Raw genomic sequence first — 12,362 nt, forward strand, 5'->3', positions numbered from 1 at the left:
AATGATGCCCTAGTGATATCTGATGTCTTTATTCATGCATTTATCTAGAAGAAGTTTGCCTAAGAGATAATAGTAACTCAGGAGAGAACTCTTGTCTGCAACGTCCGAGAGCCGACCGGGTAGAGAAGGATGCTTGCTTGAGACTCGACGTCCTAACTGAATTTTTATGTGTATGAACTTTTTACTTGGCAACTAGTCAGGTTTCCCCTTAAATTATAGATTGTTAATACTTTCTTGAAGGAATGATGGAAATAGATTATGTATGTCAAAATAATGTACCCATTCTGCAGGTGGAATGATGGTGATGATTTGGGGTCAGCCACAGCATTAGCACTGTAAATGACCTGGAAGTACCCAGGAAAAATCTTGCCAGCATGTGTGCTATAAGCTTGAAGTAGGAACCTACCTCTTTGCAGAATGATATGCTTAATATATCATATATGTTTTTGCTTAACAAAATCATCTGAAATATTGACTCTGGTCTGGGTTAAGCAGATTGAACAAACCTTTGCCCAAGGGTCAAGCAGTTTTGTTGCCTTGTAAATGGAAGCAAAATTCTTAAGGCCTAAATGTTTTATGCATGTGTCCAAGTGGATCCATTGCTTTATTTTGTTTAGCTTAAGAAATGAAGGCTTTACCATTTGCATTGCAAATCGTCATCTGAAGAATTGTGGTGATGCTATAATTAGTTTCAAATCCCTGTCTACTAAACACACAGGTTTTCCTATCTAAGCTATAACATGTGTTGTCTGAAATGTTGGGGAAACATTTTTTTTTCTTTTTTGGCTCAAGCAATTTTATGCTGAAAATGAATCGGGATGATGTTAAGAAGCTATTGTTATCACTCCAACCTACATAATTGGCTGGTTTCTATCCAGTTGATCTCATGCTTCTACAATACTTTTTTCCTATTCTTTCTCTGATCCCTTGATGACAGTAATGGCTGTTCCTATCTTTTATGGACATTTGCCTAGTACATTTTCCAACCTACCGATGAATTTACCAACTTCCTAGCAATCACCCTGAGGGCATCTCCCATTTCAGTGACCGGATAGCTAGAATCTCATTATGGTTCTATAATTCACAAATTTACCTAAACATTTTTTAGCCAATTAGTATGTTCAGATCCCATTGCTTCCTAAGGTAGGATACTGACAAATACCTGGTCAGATACCTGACCAATACCTCTCAAGTTTACTACCTTCCATGTAAAATAGCACTTCATAAATTTTAAATCAGAAGCTAAATCCTACTGTTCTCTATAACTGTGCTGTAAAAATATGGCTGGGTTCCATTGCTTAGAAAGAAGGATTTGAATGAAAGATAAATGCCGTATTTATTTGATTTGAAAGCACCGATGGTCTTGTAATGGATGGAGAGTTGATTTCTCAGTTGGGGACTTAACATCAGGAACACTTTCTGGTGACTCAAGATGAGGCTGGAATCTTCTTGAAGTAACTTCCAGTAGTATCCTCGGCAAATGTAGGAGGGATCAAAGGAGAGTTGTTGAAAATTTCTCAAGCTTCACATTGAAGGTGCTATTAATGAGCCCAAGGGACTCGGGCTCAATGGTTTAGTGCTTAGGATGCCTAGTAAACTTTTCTCCTACAAAATGTCACCTTCTGTATAGGGAAAAAAGTTACCTCCAGGTCTCTATGGCCACCTTTAAATAATCTAGATTATTTTACACCTGGGAGAAACTTTATTCGTGTTCAAATCAGTCTCTGTCCATGTCTATATACACAAGTGGTTTTATATTTCTAACCTTACAGTCGTTAAGCTATACTTACTCTGAAAGTGATTAAAAATGGGCCTTAATAAGATTCTCTTCTTCAGAAGGGAATATGACAGGTTTGTCCATTTTAAGATGTAGAAATGGGGCCATCTGAGATTGTTCATTTGGCTCTGCCAAAATGGACAGTGCTCATCTCCTTAAGGGAATATCTAACTTGCCACCCAACCTTCCTCACCCTACCTAGAAGATTCCTTCAATACCTGGGAATACCCCCCTGGATATTATCCATTCCCTTTGGTTCAGCTTGCCATGGTATGACTTGTGATGAAGAATTTTGACCCAAATCAGAAAATTCATGGAAGAAGAAATGTTGAAGATAACAGGAATGAGACCCCCTCTTCTGCAGAAGTGATTGTTGCTTCAAGCAGCTCCTTTAGGAAACTTGAAAGACATAGTCACTGCCTGACCAACTGATGAACCCTTCCTCAAAGTACATGAGAGAATGCCTTTTCCTTGCAGATATGGCACTACACTAGAACTCTGTAGCAACATGTAGCTGTAAATCCTAATTTATACAAGACCTAGATTAGAAAGTTAAATTGAAAAAAGTCTCAGACATGGAGTCAGGAGAAAGAGGTTCTCATTCTTGCTCTACTACTTGCTTATTGTGTAACTGTAGACCATTCACCCCTTTTTTTCCAGCTTTTAACTATAATTTAGATATAAAATAGTCAAGATGATACTAATATTGTCTGCCTCACAAGACTGTCATCAGAGTCCATGGATGTAAAGCCCTTTGCAAATGGCAGCACATTGGAAAAATACTAGTGATCATTGGACTTCATCTTTTGGAGGTAGGGGGCACATCCTCTGAAGTCCCTTTTACACAGTACTTAGGCTGCTTGCTCTGAGATCAAAAGAAGGGATTTAGTCAGACCCTGTGTCATTTTGCTGTCAGACTATGTTCTCATGTGCCCACGTGGGCCCAGTCCAAGAGGAATACATCATCCCAGAGTTCTAATCTAGCCAGTTACCTTGAGACATAGCTAATGCAGCATTTGACAAATACCTGATTTTCAGGTTGGCTCTGGGAGCAGGAAATTCCACACTGGATATACAGATGGGAAATAAATGAGACCGGTGCTTTCAGAAGAACTCTTGATCCCAGTTCATTTCCCTTGCATTAAAGAGGCTTTATGTCCTGAGCAAATGATAAGGACACAGAAGCCTGGTTGCACTAATCTTAGCAGAGGTGCATAAAACGTGTTGAGGAGGCCAAGTGCAGAAATAAGTTTTTCTAGCAGGTGGCAAAATAGCATGGAGGTTTGCTAGTATCTGATTTACCCACTCAGCCACATACTGCAGAGGACATAGGTTTTGTTCACTCAGAGAACCATTTCACCGGTTCTTTACAAAGAGAATATTCCCATTGTTTATTACAGACAAAAGCCTTAATTTTTCCTCTTCTTTTTCCTTGAGGAAGAATACTGGTTCCCTGAGATCTTGGACTTTTAATTAGATGTTGAGATGAAACAAGTAAATAACATGGTGCCACATATCTTTTATAAACATTATATCCATCTGTGCTTTGTGAAATTAGTAAAGGAAAATCATATTAGAAAGATAATAGAAAATGGCTTTCGGCCCTGTTCACAGTAGCAGTAAACAAGGGAGAATCAGTCTATGAGAAAATTAGATATGAGTCCAAGAGCTGCAGATTTAGAATCGGAAGGCCTGGATTCAAATTCGAATTATGTGTGATTTTGAACCAAGTTCTTTTTCTTGATTTCAGTTTCCTTATCTATAAAGTGAGAGGTTTGGATTAAGTGATCCCTAAGGTCTTCTCAGGGCTATCATCCTAGAGAAGCAAGTACGACATCTGGGATAAAAGTGGGTTTTTCCTTTGAGGTCCAGTGTGATGATAACCTTATGTTCCCAGAAACCTGGCAGTTTTGACATCCTTGGAATTCGAAAGTCCGAGTGCTGGTTTGAGTGTATAGCATTCTGTGGCTTTAAGACCCCAGAGGATCCTTTTAGCTCTGTTGCAGTGAGCATTACTGCTCCGTCTTACTTCCTACCAGAATTTCAGGCTCAGACACTACAATTGAAGCTTCTGCTGAGTTGCTGCTAGTTCAATTGACCAGCCCAGAAGCTGCATGAATGTTTTACAGTCAGATGGTCCATGACAATCTTTTCTTTGACATGTTCAAAACACCAACTGTATTGAGACTGAACAAAATCCAAACAAACTAAGTATCTTTAAGGTCTTTCTTAGCTGCTATTTGTGTTTGTTTGTTTGGGGATTCTCTGATCAAGTCCTGAGCCCAGCTAAACTGCCCCATGATTCCCTTGATGCCATTGTTGCTAGGCTACCTATGTATGCTTCAACATCTTAGGGCAAAGGACATATCTGCAGCAATAAAGCACCAGCCCCTCCAAGATAAAAATTTAAAAGACTCTCAAGGTTAATATTGGTAGGAAAACGTGGGCTGTGTATTTCAGTGGCAAAGAAAGGGGAATTCATTTAAAGAAGTCTTTTGACCAGAAGGAAAAAGTTTTAGAACAGAAACCACCCAGAAAAATCAAAGATGGTTTTTCTAATCTATATCAACTCTCCACTGAACAAGTTTTCTCTTCTTCAGTCAAAGCAAATTTTTCTTGTGTATGTGTGTGTGAGGGGGTATGAACTCCAGAAAAGTATACTTGAAACAAGGATACTTACAGCAGGGTATTTACCCAGTGTGATTGACGAGATAATGGTTCTCTAGTTTACATATACTTAGTACTTAGTATGGTGATGTAATGGTTCTATAGTTGACACATGCTCAGTGTGCTGTAGTGTTGTAATTGTACTAAGGTGTATATAAGTAAATAAGCTTGAGAGACTCGAGTGAGAGTGTGCTCAAGCTCAATCTCAGACTCCAGACTTGAAAGCCAACCCAGATATTACAGGAGGTGAAGGGATTGGCAGCAAGTAGACAGCTGGGAGAAGGGGGCTATGAAAAGGGGAAATATCCAAATCACTAAGTTTGCTCCTAGTGTAACATATGGTCTTTTAAAACAGAATAGCAATGAACTAAGATCGTGGGTTCACTGCCACTGTGAAGCAGTTAGATTCAAGACATTACATTGCCAGGGTTATCCATCAGGAAGAAAACAAAGTTTGTTTTTAGTGCTCCTCATCTTCCCTTATGGTGCCCCTTCCTTTTTCCTTGTCAGAGGTTCAATGGTGTAATGTGTTTCCGTACAGCATTTCTTCCCTCCTCCACTGCTGCCATCAAAACTTTTTTAAACTATTTTAATAGATCAAGTGTGATCTCATTTTTGTGATTTTTGCGGGACGACTTAAAGCCCATCCAGGCCTTCTCACCTTGAGTATGTCTTGTTTCATGTTCACCCATAAATCTTTTACAGGGAATCCATCCACCAAATAAGGCCTTCCTCTAAGTCTCCTGAAGTCATATAGATACCAGTGGTAACATATAGGCCCTCTGTTATTGCTCACTCCTGCTCCATGGTCTGTCTTTCTTTTCTTTTCATAAATCTATTCTCTTTTGTGTCACTTTTTGTAAGTATATCTATTTTATCAATATACTGTAACTTAATTATGCCCATCATATAGCTCTATATTGCTCTTTGAGTGAGCTGCAATTCTTATCCTTCAAAGTCCATGATATTCTTTTTTTATGAACAATTTTTATTTTATTTTTTTAATTACAGCTTTTTATTTACAAGACATATGCATGGGTAATTTTTCAGCATTGACAATTGCAAAACCTTTTGTTCCAATTTTTCCCATCCCCCCAGATGGCAGGTTGACCAATACATGTTAAATATTTTAACTTGAGGACGGCTATAGTCTTCTCCTTTTTCCATGTTTCTTGCTCCCTTGAACTCATTTTCTTTGTTTCTTTTAATATAATTTTTATATATATATAATATAATATATTTTAAATATAATATATAATATAATATATTTTTAAATATAATAATATTTTATTTTTCCAATTACATGTAAAGATAGTTTCAACATTCATTTTTGCAAGATTTTTAGTCTGTTCCAAATTTTCCCTTTCCTTTCTCTTTATCCTCCCTACAACAGCAAGTAATCTTTTATAGGTTCTACATGAACAGCCATTTACAAAATATTGCTATTTTAGTCATGTTATAACAGAAAATTCAGAACAAAAGGTAAAAACCAAGAGAAAGAAAAAACAAAGACAACTGAAAATAGTATGCTTCGAAATGCATTAAGTCTTCATAATTCTGTCTCTGCATGTGGATGGCATTTTCCATCACAAATCTGTTGGAATTGTCTTGGATCACCACATTGTTGAGAAGATCTAAATCTCATCCCACAATGTTGCTGTTACAGTTCACTTAAGTCCAGATTTTTCTGAAACCTGCCAGCCCATCATTTCTTATAAAATAGTGGTGTTCCATTACATTCATATACTACAACTTGTTCTGCCATTCCCCATTTGAAGGGTATTGCCTCAGTTTCCTTTTTTTTTTTTTTTTTTTTTTTTAATTTTTTATTTTATTTTATAATTATAACATTTTTTGACAGTACATATGCATGGGTAATTTTTTACAACATTATCCCTTGCACTTACTTCTATTCAGATTTTTTCCCTTCCTCCCCCAACCCCCTCCCCCAGATGGCAAGCAGTCTTATATATGTTAAATATATTACAGTATAATTTAGATACAATATATGTGTGTAGAACCGAATTTTTTGTTGCACAGGAAGAATTGGATTCAGAAGGTAAAAATAACAGTTTACATTCATTTCCCAGTGTTCCTTTTCTGGATGTAGCTGGTTCTGTCCATCATTAATCATTTGGAATTGGATTAGTTCTTCTCTATGTTGAAGAAATCCACTTCCATCAGCATACATCCTCGTACAGTATCATTGTTGAAGTGTATAATGATCTTCTGGTTCTGCTCGTTTCACTCAGCATCAGTTGATGTAAGTCTCTCCAAGCCTCTCTGTATTTCTCCTGTTGGTCATTTCTTATAGAACAATAATATTCCATAACATTCATATACCATAGTTTACCCAACCATTCTCCAATTGATGGACATCCATTCATCTTCCAGCTTCTAGCCACTATGAAAAGGGCTGCCACAAACATTTTGGCACATACAGGACCCTTTCCCTTCTCTAGTAGTTCCTTGGGGTATAAGCCCAGTAGTGGTATGGCTGGGTCAAAGGGTATGCACATTTTGATAACTTTTTGGGCATAATTCCAGATTGCTCTCCAGAATGGTTGGATTCTTTCACAACTCCACCAACAATGCATCAGTGTCCCAGTTTTCCCACAGCCCCTCCAACATTCATCGTTATTTGTTCCTGTCATCTTAGCCAATCTGACAGGTGTGTAATGATACCTCAGAGTTGTCTTAATTTGCATTTCTCTGATCAATAGTGATTTGGAACACTCTTTCATATGAGTGGAAATAGTTTTAATTTCATCATCTGAAAATTGTCTGTTCATATCCTTTGACCATTTATCAATTGGAGAATGGCTTGATTTCTTATAAATTAAAGTCAATTCTCTGTATATTTTGGAGATGAGGCCTTTATCAGAACCTTTAACTGTAAAAATTTTTTCCCAATTTGTTACTTCCCTTCTAATCTTGTTTGCATTAGTTTTGTTTGTGCAGAAACTTTTTAATTTGGTGTAATCAAAATGTTCTATTTTGTGATCAATAATGGTCTCTAGTTCTCCCTTGGTCACAAACTCCTTCCTCCTCCACAAGTCCGAGAGGTAAACCATCCCATGTTCCTCCAATCTATTTATGATTTCGTTCTTTATGCCTAAATCTTGGACCCATTTTGATCTAATCTTAGTATGTGGTGTTAAATGTGGGTCCATACCTAGTTTCTGCCATACTAATTTCCAGTTTTCCCAGCAGTTTTTGTCAAATAATGAATTCTTATCCCAAAATTTGGGATCTTTGGGTTTGTCAAAGATTAGATTGCTATTTTTATTCATTATCTTGTCCTGTGAACCTAACCTATGCCACTGATCAACTAGTCTATTTCTTAGCCAATACCAAATGGTTTTGGTGACTGTTGCTTTATAATATAGCTTTAAATCAGGTACACTTAGACCACCTTCCTCTGACTTTTTTTTCATTAGTTCCCTTGCAATTCTCGACCTTTTATTCTTCCATATGAATTTTGTTGTTATTTTTTCTAGGTCATTATATTGCCTCAGTTTCCAATCTCTTGCCACCACAAAAAGAGCTACTACAAATATTTTGATACATTTGGGTCCTTTTCCCTTTTTACGATCTCTTTGGGATACAGACCCAATAGAAACTTTGCCAGATCAAAGGGTATAAACAGTTTTATAGTCCTTTGGGCATAGTTCCAAATTGCTCTCCAGAATAGTTGGATCAGTTCACAACTCTATCAACAATGCTTCCCATTTTCATGAGCTTCAGACATTCTCAATCTTTCTTTGAAGGGAGACTTGAACCCCTTTCAAAAATGAAAGGCAATCAAAATCAAAAATAAAAGTAATCAATTAAACAGAATTGCTAAAAAGGTTAGAGAAAAGAGTTTTGGAGCTAGTTAGAAACCTTCAAAAACCTGAGGAATATTCTATTATGTTCCGTCCAAGATTGCATTTAAAGATAAAATTATGCATGCATAGGCCCTCCACAAAGGTAGCACATCTTTGCTTATGATGGAAATTAGTTTGACAACTGTGGAGTTGGGTTTGTGGGACTCTCTACCATCTCTTACTCTCCTGTTTAGGAGCAGGCTAGCCAAACTAACATTACAGTAAGGGGAGAGTAGGGAACAAGGAAGGAGTTAATGACCCTAAAAGACTTATTCGTCTGTTGAAAAAGTCAACAGCTTTGAGCTTGAGTGTTTTGTTAGCACTATTCTTTAACTAGCCACTACCTCCAGCAAAGAGAAAATTAACATGAACTGTGCATGCAAGAAGCAATCCAAACATGTTTGTTGAATTGAATTTAGTCAGTGTTTAAGCATTTATTACGTGCCCATTGCATGCTGTACTAAACTAATCATAAAGAGGAAGACAAATAGAAAGCATCCTTGCGGTCACAAGAGCTCACTTTCTGTTTGGAGAAATAGCATGTGTCCACCAAGGCATATTCAAAGTAAATGCTAGGTCATCTGAAGGAAGAGGCATTGGCAGCTTAGAGGGTCAGAAAAAGGTTGCTGTAGAATGTGAAAAGATACTTGTGCTGAGACTTGAAGGGAGAGAAGAGAGCCCTGGACTGGGAATTAGAAGAGGATAAACGTCTCATTAGCTACAACCAGCTTTGATTTGACTATTTTCTACTCATTTAAAACATTTTTGGCTCTTCCCACTCACCATAATACAAGGATTGTAGTCCTTGCTTTGCCACTCATTATATACACATACGGCAAGCCTTCTTTCCCTCCTTGTGTCTTAGTTTCTCCTATAAAATAAGAGGATTGAATTAAATTACTTCAGAGGGTTCTTTTAGCTCTGACAGTGTACGGTTATATTCCCACCTCACTCAGTGGCACAGATAAATTAGATGCAGTAAGATTTGTGACACAGGGATATATTTTTCATCCTGGGGTAAATCAGCTGAGAATTTCCTCAGGGTCTATCTCATGCCATATAGCTCTGTGGGAATTTTCAATCAGATATCATAAAAAGAGACACTAACCCTTCTGTGGCACTTTTTGTGAAGATTGTGTCCCATTAAGAAAAGATGATAGTTTTGAGGATCCTGTACATGCTTTCATTTCCAGAAACCGTGAACCAAGGAGACCTGAATCCCACAACATCCAAAGGTTGGTGTAATGGTGCTAGGACTAAAATAGCAAATATCAGTAGAGATAAAAACCATCTTGAAAACAAATGTCTATGTTTTGATTCAATCTATAAACATGAAGCCATCCAAGTTAATAATGTGTAATTTAGAAGCAAGGTCAGAGCAGAAAGTTAAAGGTCTCCTGAAGATACTCTCAAAAAGAGGACTCAACAAATAAAAAATGGAATTAGGTTTAAAAGGGGCATCAAGGAAAGGCAGAAGAAGAAAGCAGCCAGAAAGAGGATGGTCCCTCCCTTACCCCCAGACATCAACCAAAGTGTGTTTTGTTTTGCTTTTCACCAAAGCAGAAGGGGGGGGGGAATTACCAACTATCATGTGAAATTGGGTTTATAGAGACAAGTCAAAGAGCAGTCTCCTTTCCACACAAGCCTACCTGGATGGCACTTTCTAGAAAAATGTGCTTTTCATGCTCATTTGTCAGCTCTGAGGTCATGATGTGAGGAGCAAATCCTTAATTGCTAGCTATTCTGGCCTACTTTTATGGTGATATTCAGATCATCCCTAGCCTATTAGCCCAAATCCATACCTATGTTAGCAGTCTTTCTCTTTCTTTCTTCCTTCTGCTCTTTTCCTCTCCTTTCTTTTCTTTGTTGATCTTTCTTATTAGCTGAATGAGGGAAATTTCATTCCCTAAAGATTTTCTGAAGTAGGATAAGCAACTTTCTGTGCTGTATCATGGCAACATTTCCTTGACATTGACCTGAAAGATTTGATTTTCAAGTATCAGACATGAGACTCAAAGCTGGAAAGAATATTAGAATGCATTCACTTCATTGTACAGAGGAATAAACCTGGACCCCTGTAGGGTAACTGAATCCTTGAGCTCACTCATTAAGCTGCCACTCATTTAGGGCTGTATGTACAAGATAACTAAGAGATTGCACCTTTCAATTTTTGTTCTGGTATTAGACTTCAAGTAGGCTATGGAATGGGGGCTGGATCTGATCTGCTGTCAGCGACTAGCTCCACTTAGTGATCTCTTAAATGTTTATGGTCTTCTTTCAAAAGAGTTTGTGAGAAATTAATAAGCACTAAACCAGGAGTAGCTTCAACAAGAAAATAATGACTGTCATTTATCAGTCTCTTTATGGCTCACAAAGTGGTTTCTTCAGTAATCATTTTAAGGTACAGAGCATCCATATCCCCATTTTTCACATGAGAAAACTGAGATTCAGAGATTTTAGGTGATTTGCCCAGGATTACATTGTATACACCCCAGCCTACCTGTTTGCTACCCATTCCACTGTGCCGTCTGAAAACCTTCCTCTGTGCTCTAACAATGACATCTTCATTGATTAGTCAAAGCTTGCATTTCCTTTATAACTGTCTCCATTGAGACAGTTTCACTTTATATTTCCCTAGATTTATATTTCCCTAAAATCAGAGTACCAGGATGGAAGGGTTGACTTCTTTGCTCCTCACAGCTGCTTCTGCCATGATTTTACATCCTTCCTTCAAAGAGATATCCCTCTATTGAAGTCTCTACAATCTTTTTAAAATCTGTTTTTCTTTCTCCTCTCATGGTCCACACCTCTGCCACCATTCTCAGTGGCTACATTATTCGTGTAAATTACCCTATGTAACATCCTGACCACACAGTTTCTCAAGTGCCTCCACCCAGGTATCACCTTCCTACTTCAGCCACACATTGGTACAGTTACACTTTCAGCCTCACTATCTCGTAGAACTATCCTACCTCCAAGGTCCTGAGCTTGTGAATTCTATAACTTCCATCCTTGTACTTCCCTGCTCTCTTATATCAAGCCTGCTTTTAGCCTCACTCAAAAGCTCTCCAACCAAGACTGGTAAATGTTTAATAACCAGCTCTCCGACAACACACAATGGATGTTTAAGTTGAATGTGTTTTAGTAGCATTTTCTCCACCACATCTTAAAGTCAAGACAAGCAACAGAATGATAAGTCAAGCCCAGTTTTGTAGCATTTGCCAATTTCTGCGGTGTAAACGCTCACACTGAAAATTTAATAGTCACTTGTAGCAAACCCTTGAAAGCTGGCTCCAATAGACCCCCCCTTCTCAGTTCTTAACTGATCCCTATTCTCCATTTCTTCCTCCCCTATTTTGACTTCACCTGTCTCTATATCTAGCTGTTCTGATAATTCATTTAACCACTTGAATGATTAATAATAATTAATAATAATAGCTTGTGGTGTTTCACGTATGCAGAGCACTTTCCATACATGGATTCCTTTTGGTCCTCACAACCCAGAGAGATTGGTGATATCTTCATTTTAGTTATAGGAACTAAGAATCAGAGAGGTGAAACTACTTGCCTCTTGTCCCCACAGCATCAACACTGACATTCAGACCCTATGTTCTTTTTCTGCTCTTTTTCACCATATGGAGCCATCATCCTAGAATCATACAGCCCCTGAATCTGTCACAATCCTTGGTCTGTTCAACCTTAACTTTGGGTAACTCCCACTAACATATTCCACTACTACTGAGTATCCCTTGAAAATTTGACAAAACTCACTAATTCTTATGGATTTTAAATTTATTGTACATACTTTAAAGCTTAACAGATAAGATTTGGAGCTGACAAGGAATCCTTTCATTTGTTAATTCTTTCTCCAAAGAGCTTATTTTCCCAAGGTCACAGGGAAATCCCAGAATTGGGATTTGAATCCAGGCCCACTTAATGCAAATTCAGTATTCTTTCCTTTTTATACTGCTGTTACCTATCTACTTACTAAAGTCATCTTTTTTGCCCTTCTATCCTATTCAGATATTAATTCCATTTCTCTTCTTTTC

General features: G+C 37.7%; 1 protein-coding gene across 10 annotated transcripts in view; it reads left to right on the plus strand.

Annotated features, from left to right (window-relative positions):
* Positions 1-12,362, plus strand: part of TENM1 (teneurin transmembrane protein 1) — a 3,105,198-nt gene that overhangs the window by 2,823,515 nt on the left and 269,321 nt on the right. The window lies entirely within an intron of this gene.

The sequence above is a fragment of the Sminthopsis crassicaudata genome, chromosome X (assembly GCF_048593235.1).
Source record: "Sminthopsis crassicaudata isolate SCR6 chromosome X, ASM4859323v1, whole genome shotgun sequence".
In the NCBI taxonomy this organism is placed as follows: domain Eukaryota; kingdom Metazoa; phylum Chordata; class Mammalia; order Dasyuromorphia; family Dasyuridae; genus Sminthopsis; species Sminthopsis crassicaudata.